We start from the raw sequence: 13,584 nt of genomic DNA, 5'->3' as shown, positions 1-13,584 counted from the left end.
TGCATTGTAGACATTTCTGAAATTAATCTTTTGTGAAATTCCTTCAGCTATTTTATATATTCTAAAATAAAGTAAATTAATCTGAAGAGTATGAAATGTAGTAATATTCATTATATTAAAAGTAATACATAAAGGTATAACCTTACATTATTATAATTAATAAACATGCATATCAAATTTTGTAAGTGATATCTTAATTAAAATGAACTGATTTAAATTTTATTTAAAACTTTATACAGTGGATTCCCCAATAATGGCGGCCATTTTTTTTTCGGGAATTTTTTAAAAATGTATCCTCCAAACTACGCCATTTTTTGTTACATTCGATGGCCGTCGTTCACAGGTTTGACTGTATTTGTAATTCGATGGCCGTCGTGACAGGTTTGACTGTATTTGTAATTCGATGGCCGTCGTGACAGGTTTGACTGTATTAATGTAAATCAAATCGGGAAATTTTTCTTATTTTTGAAGTTTCAAAGCAAAATGTGTTGGAAAAATCATTATTTTAATAATAAAATGGCTTTTTAAGAGCTTTGTTATGTGATGTAAAACTAAATTCAATTAAGAATCGTAAAATTTTTAATTAATTTTATTAAAGTGCTTCATTAATCAAAATTTAACTAATTCTTTTAAAGAGTTTCATTCAATTTCTATTTAAATATTAATTCCGTTCGAATTTTCGAGTTTTTAAATATAAACATCGATAAAAATTTATTATTTTCTCGATATATACGACTATAAAAATTACTATTTACATATTATATACGCTGTATAAGAGGGGTTTATAAGTAACTACGGTTTCTAAACAAAGTGTAGATACTTACCTTAATTCTATTTAATAAGTGCCGTTTTTGTTAAGAGAATAAGAAAGGTTGCATCTGTCTGGTATTTGCTTTTTCTGTTCCATCGAAATGGACGACCAATTCGAGAAATGGACGACCGTTGCAGAAACTAAAACCGAAAATTGACAACAATCGAGGAAGATAAAAGAGAAGATAACGGACTAGACTAGGAAGATTGAGGATAAGACTAATGATCGGTCCAAGGTGAAAAGAAAATGCTGAAAGTCAAACTAAATTCGAAACCAAAGAACAGAACAAACTGAACTTGTTTGAAATCGGGAGTGTGGAAATTCTGTTTTCTTTTTCGAGGTTTACCTGCCAAAAAATGCGTTATTCCAGACGATTCTGTTTGTATATTTGCTCTATTCCGATAAAAATCTGTTAGACAAATATATTTTCAACAGAATTATAAAAATGGCACGATAAGGTATACGCGTTTGACACGTTTTAGACTAATAGTTTTTCTGGTAATGCCAAAAAAAACCTCCTATAATTAAAGTATCTGAAATAATTACATCACTTTAGGTACTAAAACTATAATTAGGCATTAAAAACCATTAGAGCAAAGGTTCCATATTTAGAACGTGCAGAGAGAATCCAGAAATATCGCACTGAAATTTCTGTTAGATAAATTATTTAAACGTGAAATATAAATTAACTGATGAAAATAGTGAAATAAGAGATTACATTTTGTTTTCTTTTTTCTATTTAACTTATAAAATATTAATTTTTTCTGAAATTTATTTCGAAATACAAAAATAAAAACAACGCATTAATCTTTGAGAACGAAGCTGCGGCATTAAGATTGCACATGTTCGAGTTCTTTTTTATTTTTATTTTTTTCTTCCTTTCTCTCTTTCCTACCGCTCCTAAAACAGACAATACATCCTGCCACATTATTTTAATCATAAAAACGGAAAAAAGAAATATTTTATTTGTAAACGTAGAGTTGTATCTCCGAGTAATTCTTTCATTCTGGCGTAAGATTGATCGAAGAAGAAAGAAAAAAATTATACACCTGCAGACGTAGGGAGTTTCATAAACATTAAAAATTGCCTGGGAGGAGTCATAACTAATAGCCTAAAGAATAGGTTCCGATAATTGTCGTCGACATGAAAAGGAAACAGTCTAAACTCCGGGCTTAATTTATAAACTGGCGGTTCATTCTTTATATATATATTATTATTTAAAAGAAGAAAAAAATGATAAAAATTCAGTAATTATCGAGCGTAAATTGTTGCTATAAAAACAATTAAATTAACTGTAAATAAGAATGGAATCGACACGACTCGATAGAAAATTCATCCGTTTATTGATCGGAATAATATCGAAACAAAGAGATTGTAAATGTTTGTCCGCAATGTTTGCATACGAATGGGTTACAACGGTTATAAACACACTTTGAATAACATTTGTGAAAATCGCAGGAACAAATTCACTAAAGACTTTAAATAAATAAAACGAGGATAGAGACATTTTAGTATATTTTGCAATATTTTAAAAAATAAGTTTTAAATGTCAGAATGGGTAATAACAGAGTAGAAAGGTTAGAAGAGAAACTGTAAAACATATTGATTTGCAACCGGTGAATAAACATAAATAGCTTCTTCGCGAATATCGGAATATATAAATAAAAAGGCAAAACTTAGTCGTCTCGACGTGTCGTTTCTCTTTCCACTCGCAAAACTAAAAACAAAGAAAAAAGAATATCGACAATTCGAAATTTTTCCATAAGAAAAAGCTGATATTTTTATAAAAATAACGCCTATAAATACTGACTGAATCAGAAATCGTTTGAATTGTTTCCACCGTAAAACCATCGTTTCTAATACGAATTTTTCAAATATTATCGTTTAAGAGATTTAATATTTTAGGAATTTTCCGCGCCATTATCTTAGTATTAATTACAATGAAATTTTCTAATATTTTAACGGAAAAATTTAAATAATTTACGAAATTTTGAAGATTTTTAATGCCGGAATTTCCCATTGTTAAAATGTAAGGAAGAGCTGTTAGATATCATAAAATATCTCTTACTTCAACTATTTATTATTCGAGTGAACGTACGAAAATAAATGTCTGGAAAATAAGCATAAATATCCATTCTAACCGTACTGTACATCACCGTGACAACAGAAACCGCTTTTAATTCATACGCAGAGTGAATGATTTTTTACAAATTCGTATCCAAAAAACCGACTTTCGGTCATTAACTAAGCAAATATCACATTCAATTCTCGTTGGCGCGACTATTTTTAGTGGAAAAAAACTGAAAGAATTTCAGAGTTTTCTACATTTTTCACTCACATAAGGTACAAGTTAACATATACCGTGTGATCAAACGTCGATACCGAATCGAAACAGTCATTGAACTCTGCAAATACTCACACAGCTTTAACTGCCGATCGCATTTATTATAGAGTGGCACCAACGATTCTCCAACGAGATAAATTAACAATCCCATAGATTTTTACGTGCATTTATTTATCAGATTTCGTTAGCGAAAGAAGAAATTAATCACCATTGTGCTCGTCTTTACAGAAGAATGTTCGTTAGTTCGATTACAGGTAAATGTTTAATTTTACATCGGGCTTTCGTGAAATTTTAAGCAGCCTCAGGAAGCAAATACTCATCAAGATAATTGGTTGTTAGAAGCTTGCAGTTGGCTACGACTCGAGCTTATTTAATAAATATTTCAGCTTTTGAAATAAATATGTCAGTGTATTACGAGGGGAGGCGAAGAGTCATTAATTGCGTGGCGTTAGATGATCCCCGAGGAGGAACTTGTGCTTCTACAAATAGCATATCATCAGTTAGGAAATGGAGAGATGAAAGTAACAGCAGCCTATTTCCTATTTCGCTCTGCATTTGATGGGATGCTTAAGAAGCAACCAGAGCCTAGAAAATGCCTTTTAACGATAGCTAGTCCTTTTAAGAGCATTGCATGCAAAGATCTCTTCAATAATTCTCTGGTGATACCTTGCCAGTTTATAGACGAATCGTACTTTATTCTTTACTCGTAAACTTGGAAAACTTTGCAAATTTGAACCCCTCGCAATTTTCCCATGTTCTGGAAAAAATATTCCGAGAATATTTCGAGCAGAACTTATTTAAAATTTGAAAAATCTCCTTAAAATAATGGCTTACTATCAAATAATAATAATTTCTTCCCGATTTAATTCAAAAATATCTCAGCTTTTCTTAAATTATGGCACTCCTTCACCAAATTAATTATCATTGTGTCTCCGTATAAAAATAACAAATAGAGTTTTTCTTTTTTTAAAAAAACGCAATTTTTGAAATTACAATTTGATAAAAAGAATAAGATGAAAAATGCAGAAGCCGAAAGAAAATTGTTTCGTTTAAAGATCTCAACAAAATCCTTTGAAATGATTTAGTGACCAGAAATTTCAAATATTACTTCGGAAGATTAACCTGAAGATTTGGAAGAGAAATTTCCTCCTCTGTTTTCTTCGATGATTAAGTTCGAAATAAATGATTCAACAGCAAAACCCCGCGGAAAATTAAAATAAAAAATAAAAAAAAAACACAGGAGAGAAAATAAGAATTCCCAATATTAAATTATGCTCGGGAAACCAGCAATTTATCAAAATCAAAAGAAGATATTATCTGTTAAATATTCTTGTTATATAGCGGGATAAATAAAATACATAATTCAAAACCTATTTTTTCGTCGAAATTTCCTGATGAAGTGCACAGTTCGTCAGGAAAATTTTATTAACAGTCCGCTCTGCGGTAACGTGTGCCATCGACAGCCAAAAAAACCGTGCTTTGGAACAAACAAGAAATTAGTTTTATCCGATACGAAAGCAAAAACCCGATTTAATATGATTTTCGAATAAACTTGGTTTAGGTTAGGACCGGCCGAACGGACAACTTCGTTTATCTGATTAAGATAAAAGGTTTGAAGACGTTCTTCTCGAATAAGTCGTAAGAAACAGAATTAAAATATATATATAAGGTAAGTTTAAAACGAACGAATAGCAAAACAGCGAAGAAGAGTCGAAGCGTGAAGTATGAAAATATTTATTTTCCTAACAAAAAACCTTAAACAATTGCACGAAACAAACTCCGAGCCTATCTTCTAGGCTCGTTATCGACCGACACGTATGAGTATATAATTAATTTTATTTATTTCCCGAGTCTAAAGGATTGTTAGATGTAATGAATCACCAGAAAACACGGGAAATTGTTCTATATTTCGATAACGTCTGGATTTTTCGATTGAGAGCCAGAAAATGAATATATATAATCGTCTTGTGTAAAAGCCATCTTTATATAAAAGAAAACGTAAGGTCGAATTTAAAAAAAAAAAAAAAACAGTTTTATCTGATGGCCTTTATGTAGCGAAGGCCTCGCATCTTTATACAATTTTCCACGCGAATTACTCGAATTCAATTCAAATTTATATTGTATAAAGCGTTGTTTAATGTTTATAATAAACAGTTTTAATCATCAATACCAAAATTAATTAAAATATGTATATATATATTTCTTAATAACTCATCTGTTTCGAATTTAAATTCGCCACCTCCCAACGACGGCCATCTTCGTGTTTGCATCGACGGTCGCTGTTCAGAGGTTCTGCTGTATTTTACCAGCTTATAGAAAATTGATTAGATTATATTATAAAAGTAAATGATATATACTTTTTAATGAAATAACTTATTATTTTCTTAGGCATCATTAAGAAATTAATAAACAAATTTTAATTAATTATACAGTGTAAGAAGTAATATTTTTAAACTTGTTTGCTGCGAAATGAATTTGTTAACGAGCAAATATACGATAGTTTTATGTTTAAAATTTTCTTTATGAGTGAAGACATTTCCCCTAGACGGGGTCATAATGGTGCGATTTAATTTCCAAAAGCCGACATAAAAAAAAAAAAGAAAGTAATCGACTGTTGTACACGAAAATAAAACGCTTAATTTATTTTCTAACAATTTACAAAAATTAATTACGTTGTGTTATAAAAGAAAAAAAAAATGATTACTCACTTTTCCTAGCTTTTTTATGGTGTCGTAGAGGACACGGGCCCGTATATGTGGGACTGCGGTAGAGATAATATAAAAGGGAACGTCGGATTTTAGAAGATTCGTGACCGACAACTGGACAGACAACTCAATGAATAAGATTTAGCACAGGGACATCTTCCGGTCGTGTACAAGGACGATTATAATGCCAACCACGACAGCTTCCTGGATTATATATGGGTCAGTAGTGTGTGGTTTGGTTGAAAACTTGGTATTCGACCGGCCAGACTCGAAATCCCGAAGTGAAAAGTTATTAAGAGTATTCTTTGGAGGTTTATAGTACTGGAAATAAGGGAGAAGAAAGAAGAGATTAAGCGTGGCACGGAGAAAAATCGTCAAAGATTTTTAAGTTCTTTGAACTCATATACATTCAAGAAACGAAGATGCTTAAGCTGCGAGATAGTAAAATGCGACGGTGTGCAATTAAATACTTGGAAAGTTTTTTAAACTGGTAATTCGGCATTTACATAATTAGTTTTATACGGCAACACTTCGAAAATCGTGATAGGCATTCCTCTTTTCAATAATCGAGTTTCCAGAAAGTATTGTCGCGCTTTATTACTCTGCCGCCAACAAGTTTGGAGCTTGGTCCCACTTGCATTACCTCGACGAAGAAAGAAGCAACGAGCTACGTCCGGAAATGCATTCATTACAGCGAGTCTCGGGTCTATTTCCGCTTCCGGAAAGCAACCTCAGCCAAACTTCCGGTGAATGAAGACGAGGTAAATTAGTCACGTGAAATTTCCTTATATTTTACGTTGGCCAGAACAAGTATTTTATTTCATTACAAACCAGATAAACTCGCAAGAAGTTCTGCAACATTCGTCACACCGAAATATTTATAAGGAATATTAATTCGCCCCCATTCGAAACTCGGTATTACTCGTCTTCTTTTATTATTATTTTTTTAAATAGAGAATTCTAATATTTGACTTTCCGTCTTAACATAAAACAAGACAAACTTTATAGGAATTTTCTAATATATAAATCTCCATATATACGGTATATATATATAATACAAGTAGTATAACTTATCCCGTAAAATTCCTTTATCCCAGATCTCTAAAACACTCACTTAAAAAGTTATATGTACAGCAAGTAATTTATGGATTTTACTCTTGAAAGATGAGTTTGACAGCAATAACTTATCACTTAGTCACTCCCAGCTGACTTTACTGACGTTTATAACGTAGAGTAAAAACATTCGCTTTCGAATATCATATGAGATCGTATCTTTCAAATGAAATATGTTCTTTAATAGAGCAGATATCCAAGTTGTGTTGTTGACTACGCCGGTGCCAAGGTAATCCAGAGATACGTTTATTTCCAAATATAAATCAAAACACGTTATCGCTTCGCATCCTACTTCCGTCCTGCATAAGAAGTCCTTTAAACCAAGCAAATCTGTCCTTAGCCAACTCTCTAACATTAACATCTCTTCCTCCTCTTTATACATATTTATGCCTCCGACGAATTTATTTATACCGCCGTAAAGTTTATAACTGAGTTTTTAAAAGATAATTGAATTATTACGTTTTTTAACAATTAGTGTATCTGAAGAATTGCCAGTTTTTTATAACTAAAATGTCAATTTTTTTTTATAGGGTAGAACATTTGAACAAGTTTTAGCGACACGAAGTAAATGGAAAAATGTAAAGCGTTATTTATTTAATGGGAAATTAAATTACAGCGAGTGGCGAACTGAGACGAAGATGTAGAAAAGTCATAATAACCGTCGAAGATATCTTTGCAATTCTTTAAGATATTTTGAAGCGACCGAATCTCGGATTCGCTTTTATTTCTGAAAAATTTTCTCTTGCAACTGAAGTTATGGTGAGTTGTGAGAAGTGATTTTTTAAAAAATAATTTAAATTGTATTCAAATATATATTTATATATAAAATAAATTTTAAGTTACTCGTTAAATATTCATATTTAAATGTCTTCAAATCTTGGAACTCAAATTCCATCCACTTCTAATTAAGATAGAAGGCTGAAACTTTGAAGACGTATCAAACTCCGACGGCAATACATTTTAATGACGTTTTAGGGGGCATCCCACTATTCTCCCCACCCCGATAAACACAACCAAATGTAGAATTTAATGATGCGTGTGTGTGAATGCACTGTAGTGATGTATGCGGTAGGGTTTCTCCACCCCACATCCTCCACTTCCAATCTCGAAAAACATGACCAATAAAAGAGATTTTTTTTTAATTATTAAAAATATATTAGAATTATTTATTTAATAATGTTTCTATAGAAAATTTCTTCGCGCCTTCTACAATTGAGGTACAGTCAAAAAACATCGAATGAAGTCTAGGAACGTTATTAAATTAATTCTTACATTCAATGGATATTAAGGAAATCATTTTACTTAATGTTTGCCTATAATTAAAAAGGTTACGAATTTAATTAATTGATCCCGGATAATATCATCTTTGTAATAAGTTTTAATTAATTCTATAATCTGTGCAGATATATTTCGGTTAAGTATAAGTTTATCGAAGCGTGCAATTGAGTTTAGTATTAATCCTATTGTATTCTGTCTATCGATAATGCCGTATTTTCTATTTATCCTTTCGTTTCTTGATTGATTCCTCTACAGGATAAATCGGTATACAACTTTTTAAAATCGCGTAATTTATATTTTATAATAAATTATATTAATATTTATGGAGAAAATAAGAGAGTCTCTTCGCACGTTCCTATGTAATTTGCGGATAGATGAAGTTTTCCACTCTGTTTATATTTGTAGAATTCGATTAATAATAAATAAATCTGCTTTGTTTTTTAAAGGAAAATGAAGTTTACATAAATTCCAATTTTGTGTAAACAATATCCATTTTCTTTGTTTACAAAAAATTGAAATTAATTTCATTCGTTTAAAAATGAGTTTTAAAAGTTTTATTTTTATTAATTGTATGAAAATAACTTTAAAATAATAGATTTTTGTTAAATATATTTCCATTGGAATGATAAAGAAACAGAAGAAAGTATTAAAAAAAAATTAGAAATTTAAATTAAATTGATATTAATTTTTCATCTTTTGGCGACAATATTTATAAAAAGTAATACATTCATATTATTTTAAATTGAAGAAACACGAGATATTCCATCTTTATTCTTTAAAATTCATCCAAACTTATTTCCAATTATCTTCAATAAACAAAGTAGGCTGTGGGTGACGAGTAGTGGACTCTCATAAAAAAAAGAAACAAAGAAAAAAGTATAGCAATGTTATAAGACACGCTTCGTAAGATAAAATAATTTTAGATGGAAACTGAAATCCCAAAGGAATAAATGGTTTGTGACAATCTAAATTTTGAAATTACTTCCTACAGGAAGCACTTACGATATTCTTTAATATTGATTACTTTAAGTAACACAATACTTTAAATGAATAAATTCAATTTTGTACAGTTTTATGTACATTTATAAGTAGAAGTTACCGACGAAAATACCCTTATCCAACCAATCTCAGACATTTTCAATCGAGAAAGATTGTTGTTAATCCCTAAATTCCGGTTTTAAAATCATACATTTTTGAATAAATGTACTATTTTAATTGTAGATAATAAAGATTAAACACGTAATATAATGTGTATATAAACATACGCATCCATCTAATTATCCTAGAAGACTTAATAAGGATTCTATTATATAATTAACAATTTTTAGTAGGTTGAGAAATTCTAAATGTTCTTAGTAATAATAGCTCTTGGATTAAATTCGAGTCGTGACAATATCTAGTAGAGTTTCTTTGTTTCGGAAAGAGGAAAAAAATGCTAATTACCTTTCTTCTATTCGTTTTTTTCCTATAAAAATCCAATAATAATTCGATAAAATGTCTGCTTTAATTCTCTCTTAAGGATTAAAAGATGGATCGACTTTAGATCCATTTAAAAGATATCACTTCATTCTTATATAAATATATATATTCCCAATATAGCTAACGAAATGAGTGTTTACAATGTTTTCACATCTATCGTTTATTCTAGTTTTCTCTTTCTTTATTTTCGTTAGATCGATAAATAGGCAGACAATTTACTTGGGGATGAAAAGACTAAACAAAAGCAATGTAACAGCCGATTCTTGAGAGGATTTGCTACTTTGTTTTGTCGACTGATTTTCACAAGAATTACCAAACTGTGCAGAAATTCGATTTTAAATTACGACTTTGTTTCTTAAACGTCGAAAATTTGAAATATTTTAATCATTTTGCCGGAAGCCGATACAATTGGAGGAGGAAGAGGATTTTTATCAAATTTTCAGCGTAATGAAATATTTAACAGAAATGGATCTTGTCGAAGGTCTTGTCACAAATCGCCGATATTATTACATTGCGAGTTATTTGTCTGCAGGAGATTAACGGCCGCTTACAACCTCTCTCGAGGAATATGCTAACCATAACATCTCACAACGGGAAGTCACATTTGAGGATTAGTAGCGAAGTGATCCGCTTTATTGGCACGTTGAGACCGACGAAATACCATTATATTTCGGGAGGACCTGGCAGGATATGGCTACAGAATCCCGATTAATCCTATTTTCTCCCTTCTACATTGCGACGTATCCGAGAAATTATGAAGCCTGGGAATTTATCCATCAGTATCGAACTAAGTAATGGTTATAATAAATTTAAAATGCTAAGAGTTTTAGAAAGGTTAGTAACCCGCAGGTTACTCCTAAGTTCGTAACATATACCGTACAACTAAATAATCTTATAAGATCAGTAAAGCTTCTTACTAAAATTTATAGAGGGATGTCGTATCTTCGACAAACAAAACGAATCTTTATTCGGCTTATTAAGATTAAATATTATCTTTGCACTTAATTGAAAGTTAGAGGAGTATTATGCTTTACGGACCAAAGGCCAACGCTCATTTAAATACGTAAGAGAGACCAGTCCGTGTTAAGCGAAGGAGCTAAAGCGTATGGGCAAAATGTGAGATTGCTGCAACGCTGATTGTTTCGAAATAAAATTTAAGTGCGCGTATTTTAAAGTTATGATCAATTTGAACTGAGCCATTACCCCAACAACGCCATTACCGACACGACATGTGCTATTGAGAGTTCTCGCCTTCGCATCTAAATTAATAAATCGAATAATAATTACTGCAATCTTTCGGTAGATGAGGAAATTCTTAGAATTATAACACCAATAAACCATTTCCGACGTAATTGGCCGATTTTATAGCATTCAAACACCTGTTATTCTCTATTGTTTATCGCAATTAGAAAATGAATTGCTACGAATAGATTTTCTTTTTAAAAAATCTACTTTCGTCTTCGTTATTTTACGAACTTTAACAAATTAATGGAATATTCCCAATCGTTAACATTGAAATTCTGTACGACAATTCCTCAGTCGACTCATTTGAATATGTTTATTAAACGTAGGTTAGAATCAAATTAAACACTTCCTTAAACAGAATCAGTAATATCGGAGGTTGATTGCGTTATTCAATTCAAGGAATTGGGCAAATTCACGAAATAAATAACACTCGACTTTTCACTTATTCAAACAATTGAAAATTCCCAAAAGATTCTCAAAGTAATTATCGACTTGTAACTATACGAAGCAACATAATTATGATCTAAATGAAATTATGCGCTTTCACGAATTGAATATAATACTTTCGAGCTGTACTGTACTGTTGGCAACGAACACACGAACAAATATAATAATCATAGATATTAAATTCAAACGTGTTATTACTCTCCATCATATTACATTCGTCCATTTCCATTTAGAATATAATTGAAAGATTCGTGTTATTATATCTTCGAATTCATTACGATTAAGGTAAAATGTTACGCCATGATTAAAATTGAAAGCTTCATTATTATTTTGTTCTATTCTCTTTTAAATATAACATTAAAAAATATCCTCCAGTTCCATCATGTTCTGTACAAAAAAAAGGAATAATATCTATTATTAAGTACGGTGGCGCGGGTTCGAATCCCGTCGGAATAGAACGAAACGGGAATTTTAAGTAAAAGAAAGGAAAACAATAAAAATGTTTGAATTCAAATTTCTGAATCGGATAGAAATATATCCAAATTGAGCATCGGTTGAATAAAAAGCGAAAGGAAATGTCCTAAAATCAAATGAAAGGAGATAAAACTGTTTATTTAGAAAATAAAACTGAATATGCTTAGATATATTCCAAACAAAATAAATTCGTTCCGAAAAGAATCTATTAACAATTCAAATACTTCCTCTTTTTTTTGGCAAATATTTCTTTCAAACTTTGGAAGATTTCCTTCCATTCAATGTTAAACTGACAGGGAAAGAGTATGCATACATATTTATTTATTATTACTATTTTTTTTCCATTCTGCATATATTGTTCTAAAATAGAAAAGGAGAGGCAGACTTTTTTTTGTCGCCATCTTACTAATTGTCGAGAGTCGCCATAAATGGATCACGGGAAAGAGGCACTTATTTCGAAAGCTCTTAAAATATTATTATCGAGAAGATATTTGTATTGAAGCCGACATCAAATCCCATTATTTTCTATCTAATAAACAGGAAAACTACAATTAAATTACCAAACAACTGATCAGTTAGTTACTGGCGGGAGAGTCCCCCGAGAGCGACTAATCCAACGACACTCACAGACTATTGATTCTTGGCATCTCAAGCTTTATTGCCTACGCTAAGGACGTCGTCGAATTATTAGCAATGTATTCCCAACAAAATATTTCCAAATTCTCCATTTAACCTTAATAAATACTATTTGAAGTACCGCTCGGTCGTCCAACATATTTTAATTTGCTCGAAATTATCGGAGAAATTGAATAGAGTAATAAGTTTCGAGTATCCAGAGACAACCCATTGCCAGATAATGACTTATGACATTTATATATAACAGAAAGACCACTCGAATTAAAGTGGAATCAAACTTGGCATCCAAGCAACCGTACAACGCGTATATACATACTATAAATTATACTATTAATTAAATATCGGAATTTGTAAGAAGAAAAAGATAATCAAAATCCGCGATTTCGATGGTAATTTTCCATAAATTCGAGCATCTTTGTGGGTGGATGCGAACGAACCATTTCCATTAACTAAATACCGTGGTGTAGGTGTACGTACGCGTAGACATAATTCTTCGGCAAGAAGTGTTTGCCATCGAAAAAAAAACAAAATTGAGTAAATAGTGTAAATTTTCTTTGTACCATTAGATAGAGCGGAGAAAGAAATAAGTCTTGATTAAAGGAGAAACGTATGTAAGAATGCATGTCTGGACTGTAGCATTCGAACGTTTATTTAAAATCGAAGATGTTTATTTAATTCGAACGTGTTCGTGACTTTCTCTTTGATAGTAGGAAATGTTTCTCTGCCCCGAACCAATCAAATATTCAATGAAGAAATCCCTGGGGATAGCAAAATAAAGAATGAAGGAGTATCTACCCGGGCATATTCTCTTCTTGTATTAATAATAGAGAGGCGAGGACATTTCCACTTTCAGCATCTATCTTTCTATCCCGCATCATTTCTAATAAAACACTCATATCTTAGAAGCTCTCGCCATCTTATCCTTGTAAAAACTGCGGCCGGAATTTTCTATCCCTCTTTCTTATTCCGTCGTCCTTCTCACTCCAGCAAAAAAATAATAAAAAAAATATTTTCTCTTTCGTGACGGCCACAACTCCTTTAAATACGGTCAA

The 13,584-nt window shown here is 31.2% G+C and overlaps 1 protein-coding gene across 3 annotated transcripts in view; it reads right to left on the bottom strand.

The window, feature by feature from the left end:
- LOC136985237 (putative polypeptide N-acetylgalactosaminyltransferase 10) overlaps nucleotides 1-13,584 on the bottom strand; it is a 63,417-nt gene that overhangs the window by 48,840 nt on the left and 993 nt on the right. The window contains exon 1 of one of the 3 annotated variants that reach the window (XM_067282475.1): nucleotides 825-1,140. The exons of the other annotated variants lie outside the window; for them this stretch is intronic. The gene's annotated coding sequence lies outside the window, so the exon portion shown is untranslated. Of the gene's footprint in view, nucleotides 1-824; nucleotides 1,141-13,584 lie in introns of those variants that run through there. 3 annotated transcript variants of the gene reach the window in all.

Source organism: Centruroides vittatus, unplaced genomic scaffold (assembly GCF_030686945.1).
Source record: "Centruroides vittatus isolate TY-2023 unplaced genomic scaffold, ASM3068694v2 contig_956, whole genome shotgun sequence".
Lineage (NCBI taxonomy): Eukaryota > Metazoa > Arthropoda > Arachnida > Scorpiones > Buthidae > Centruroides > Centruroides vittatus.
Note: the sequence above shows the minus strand (reverse complement) of the source record. Positions and strands in the feature narration are given on the sequence as shown.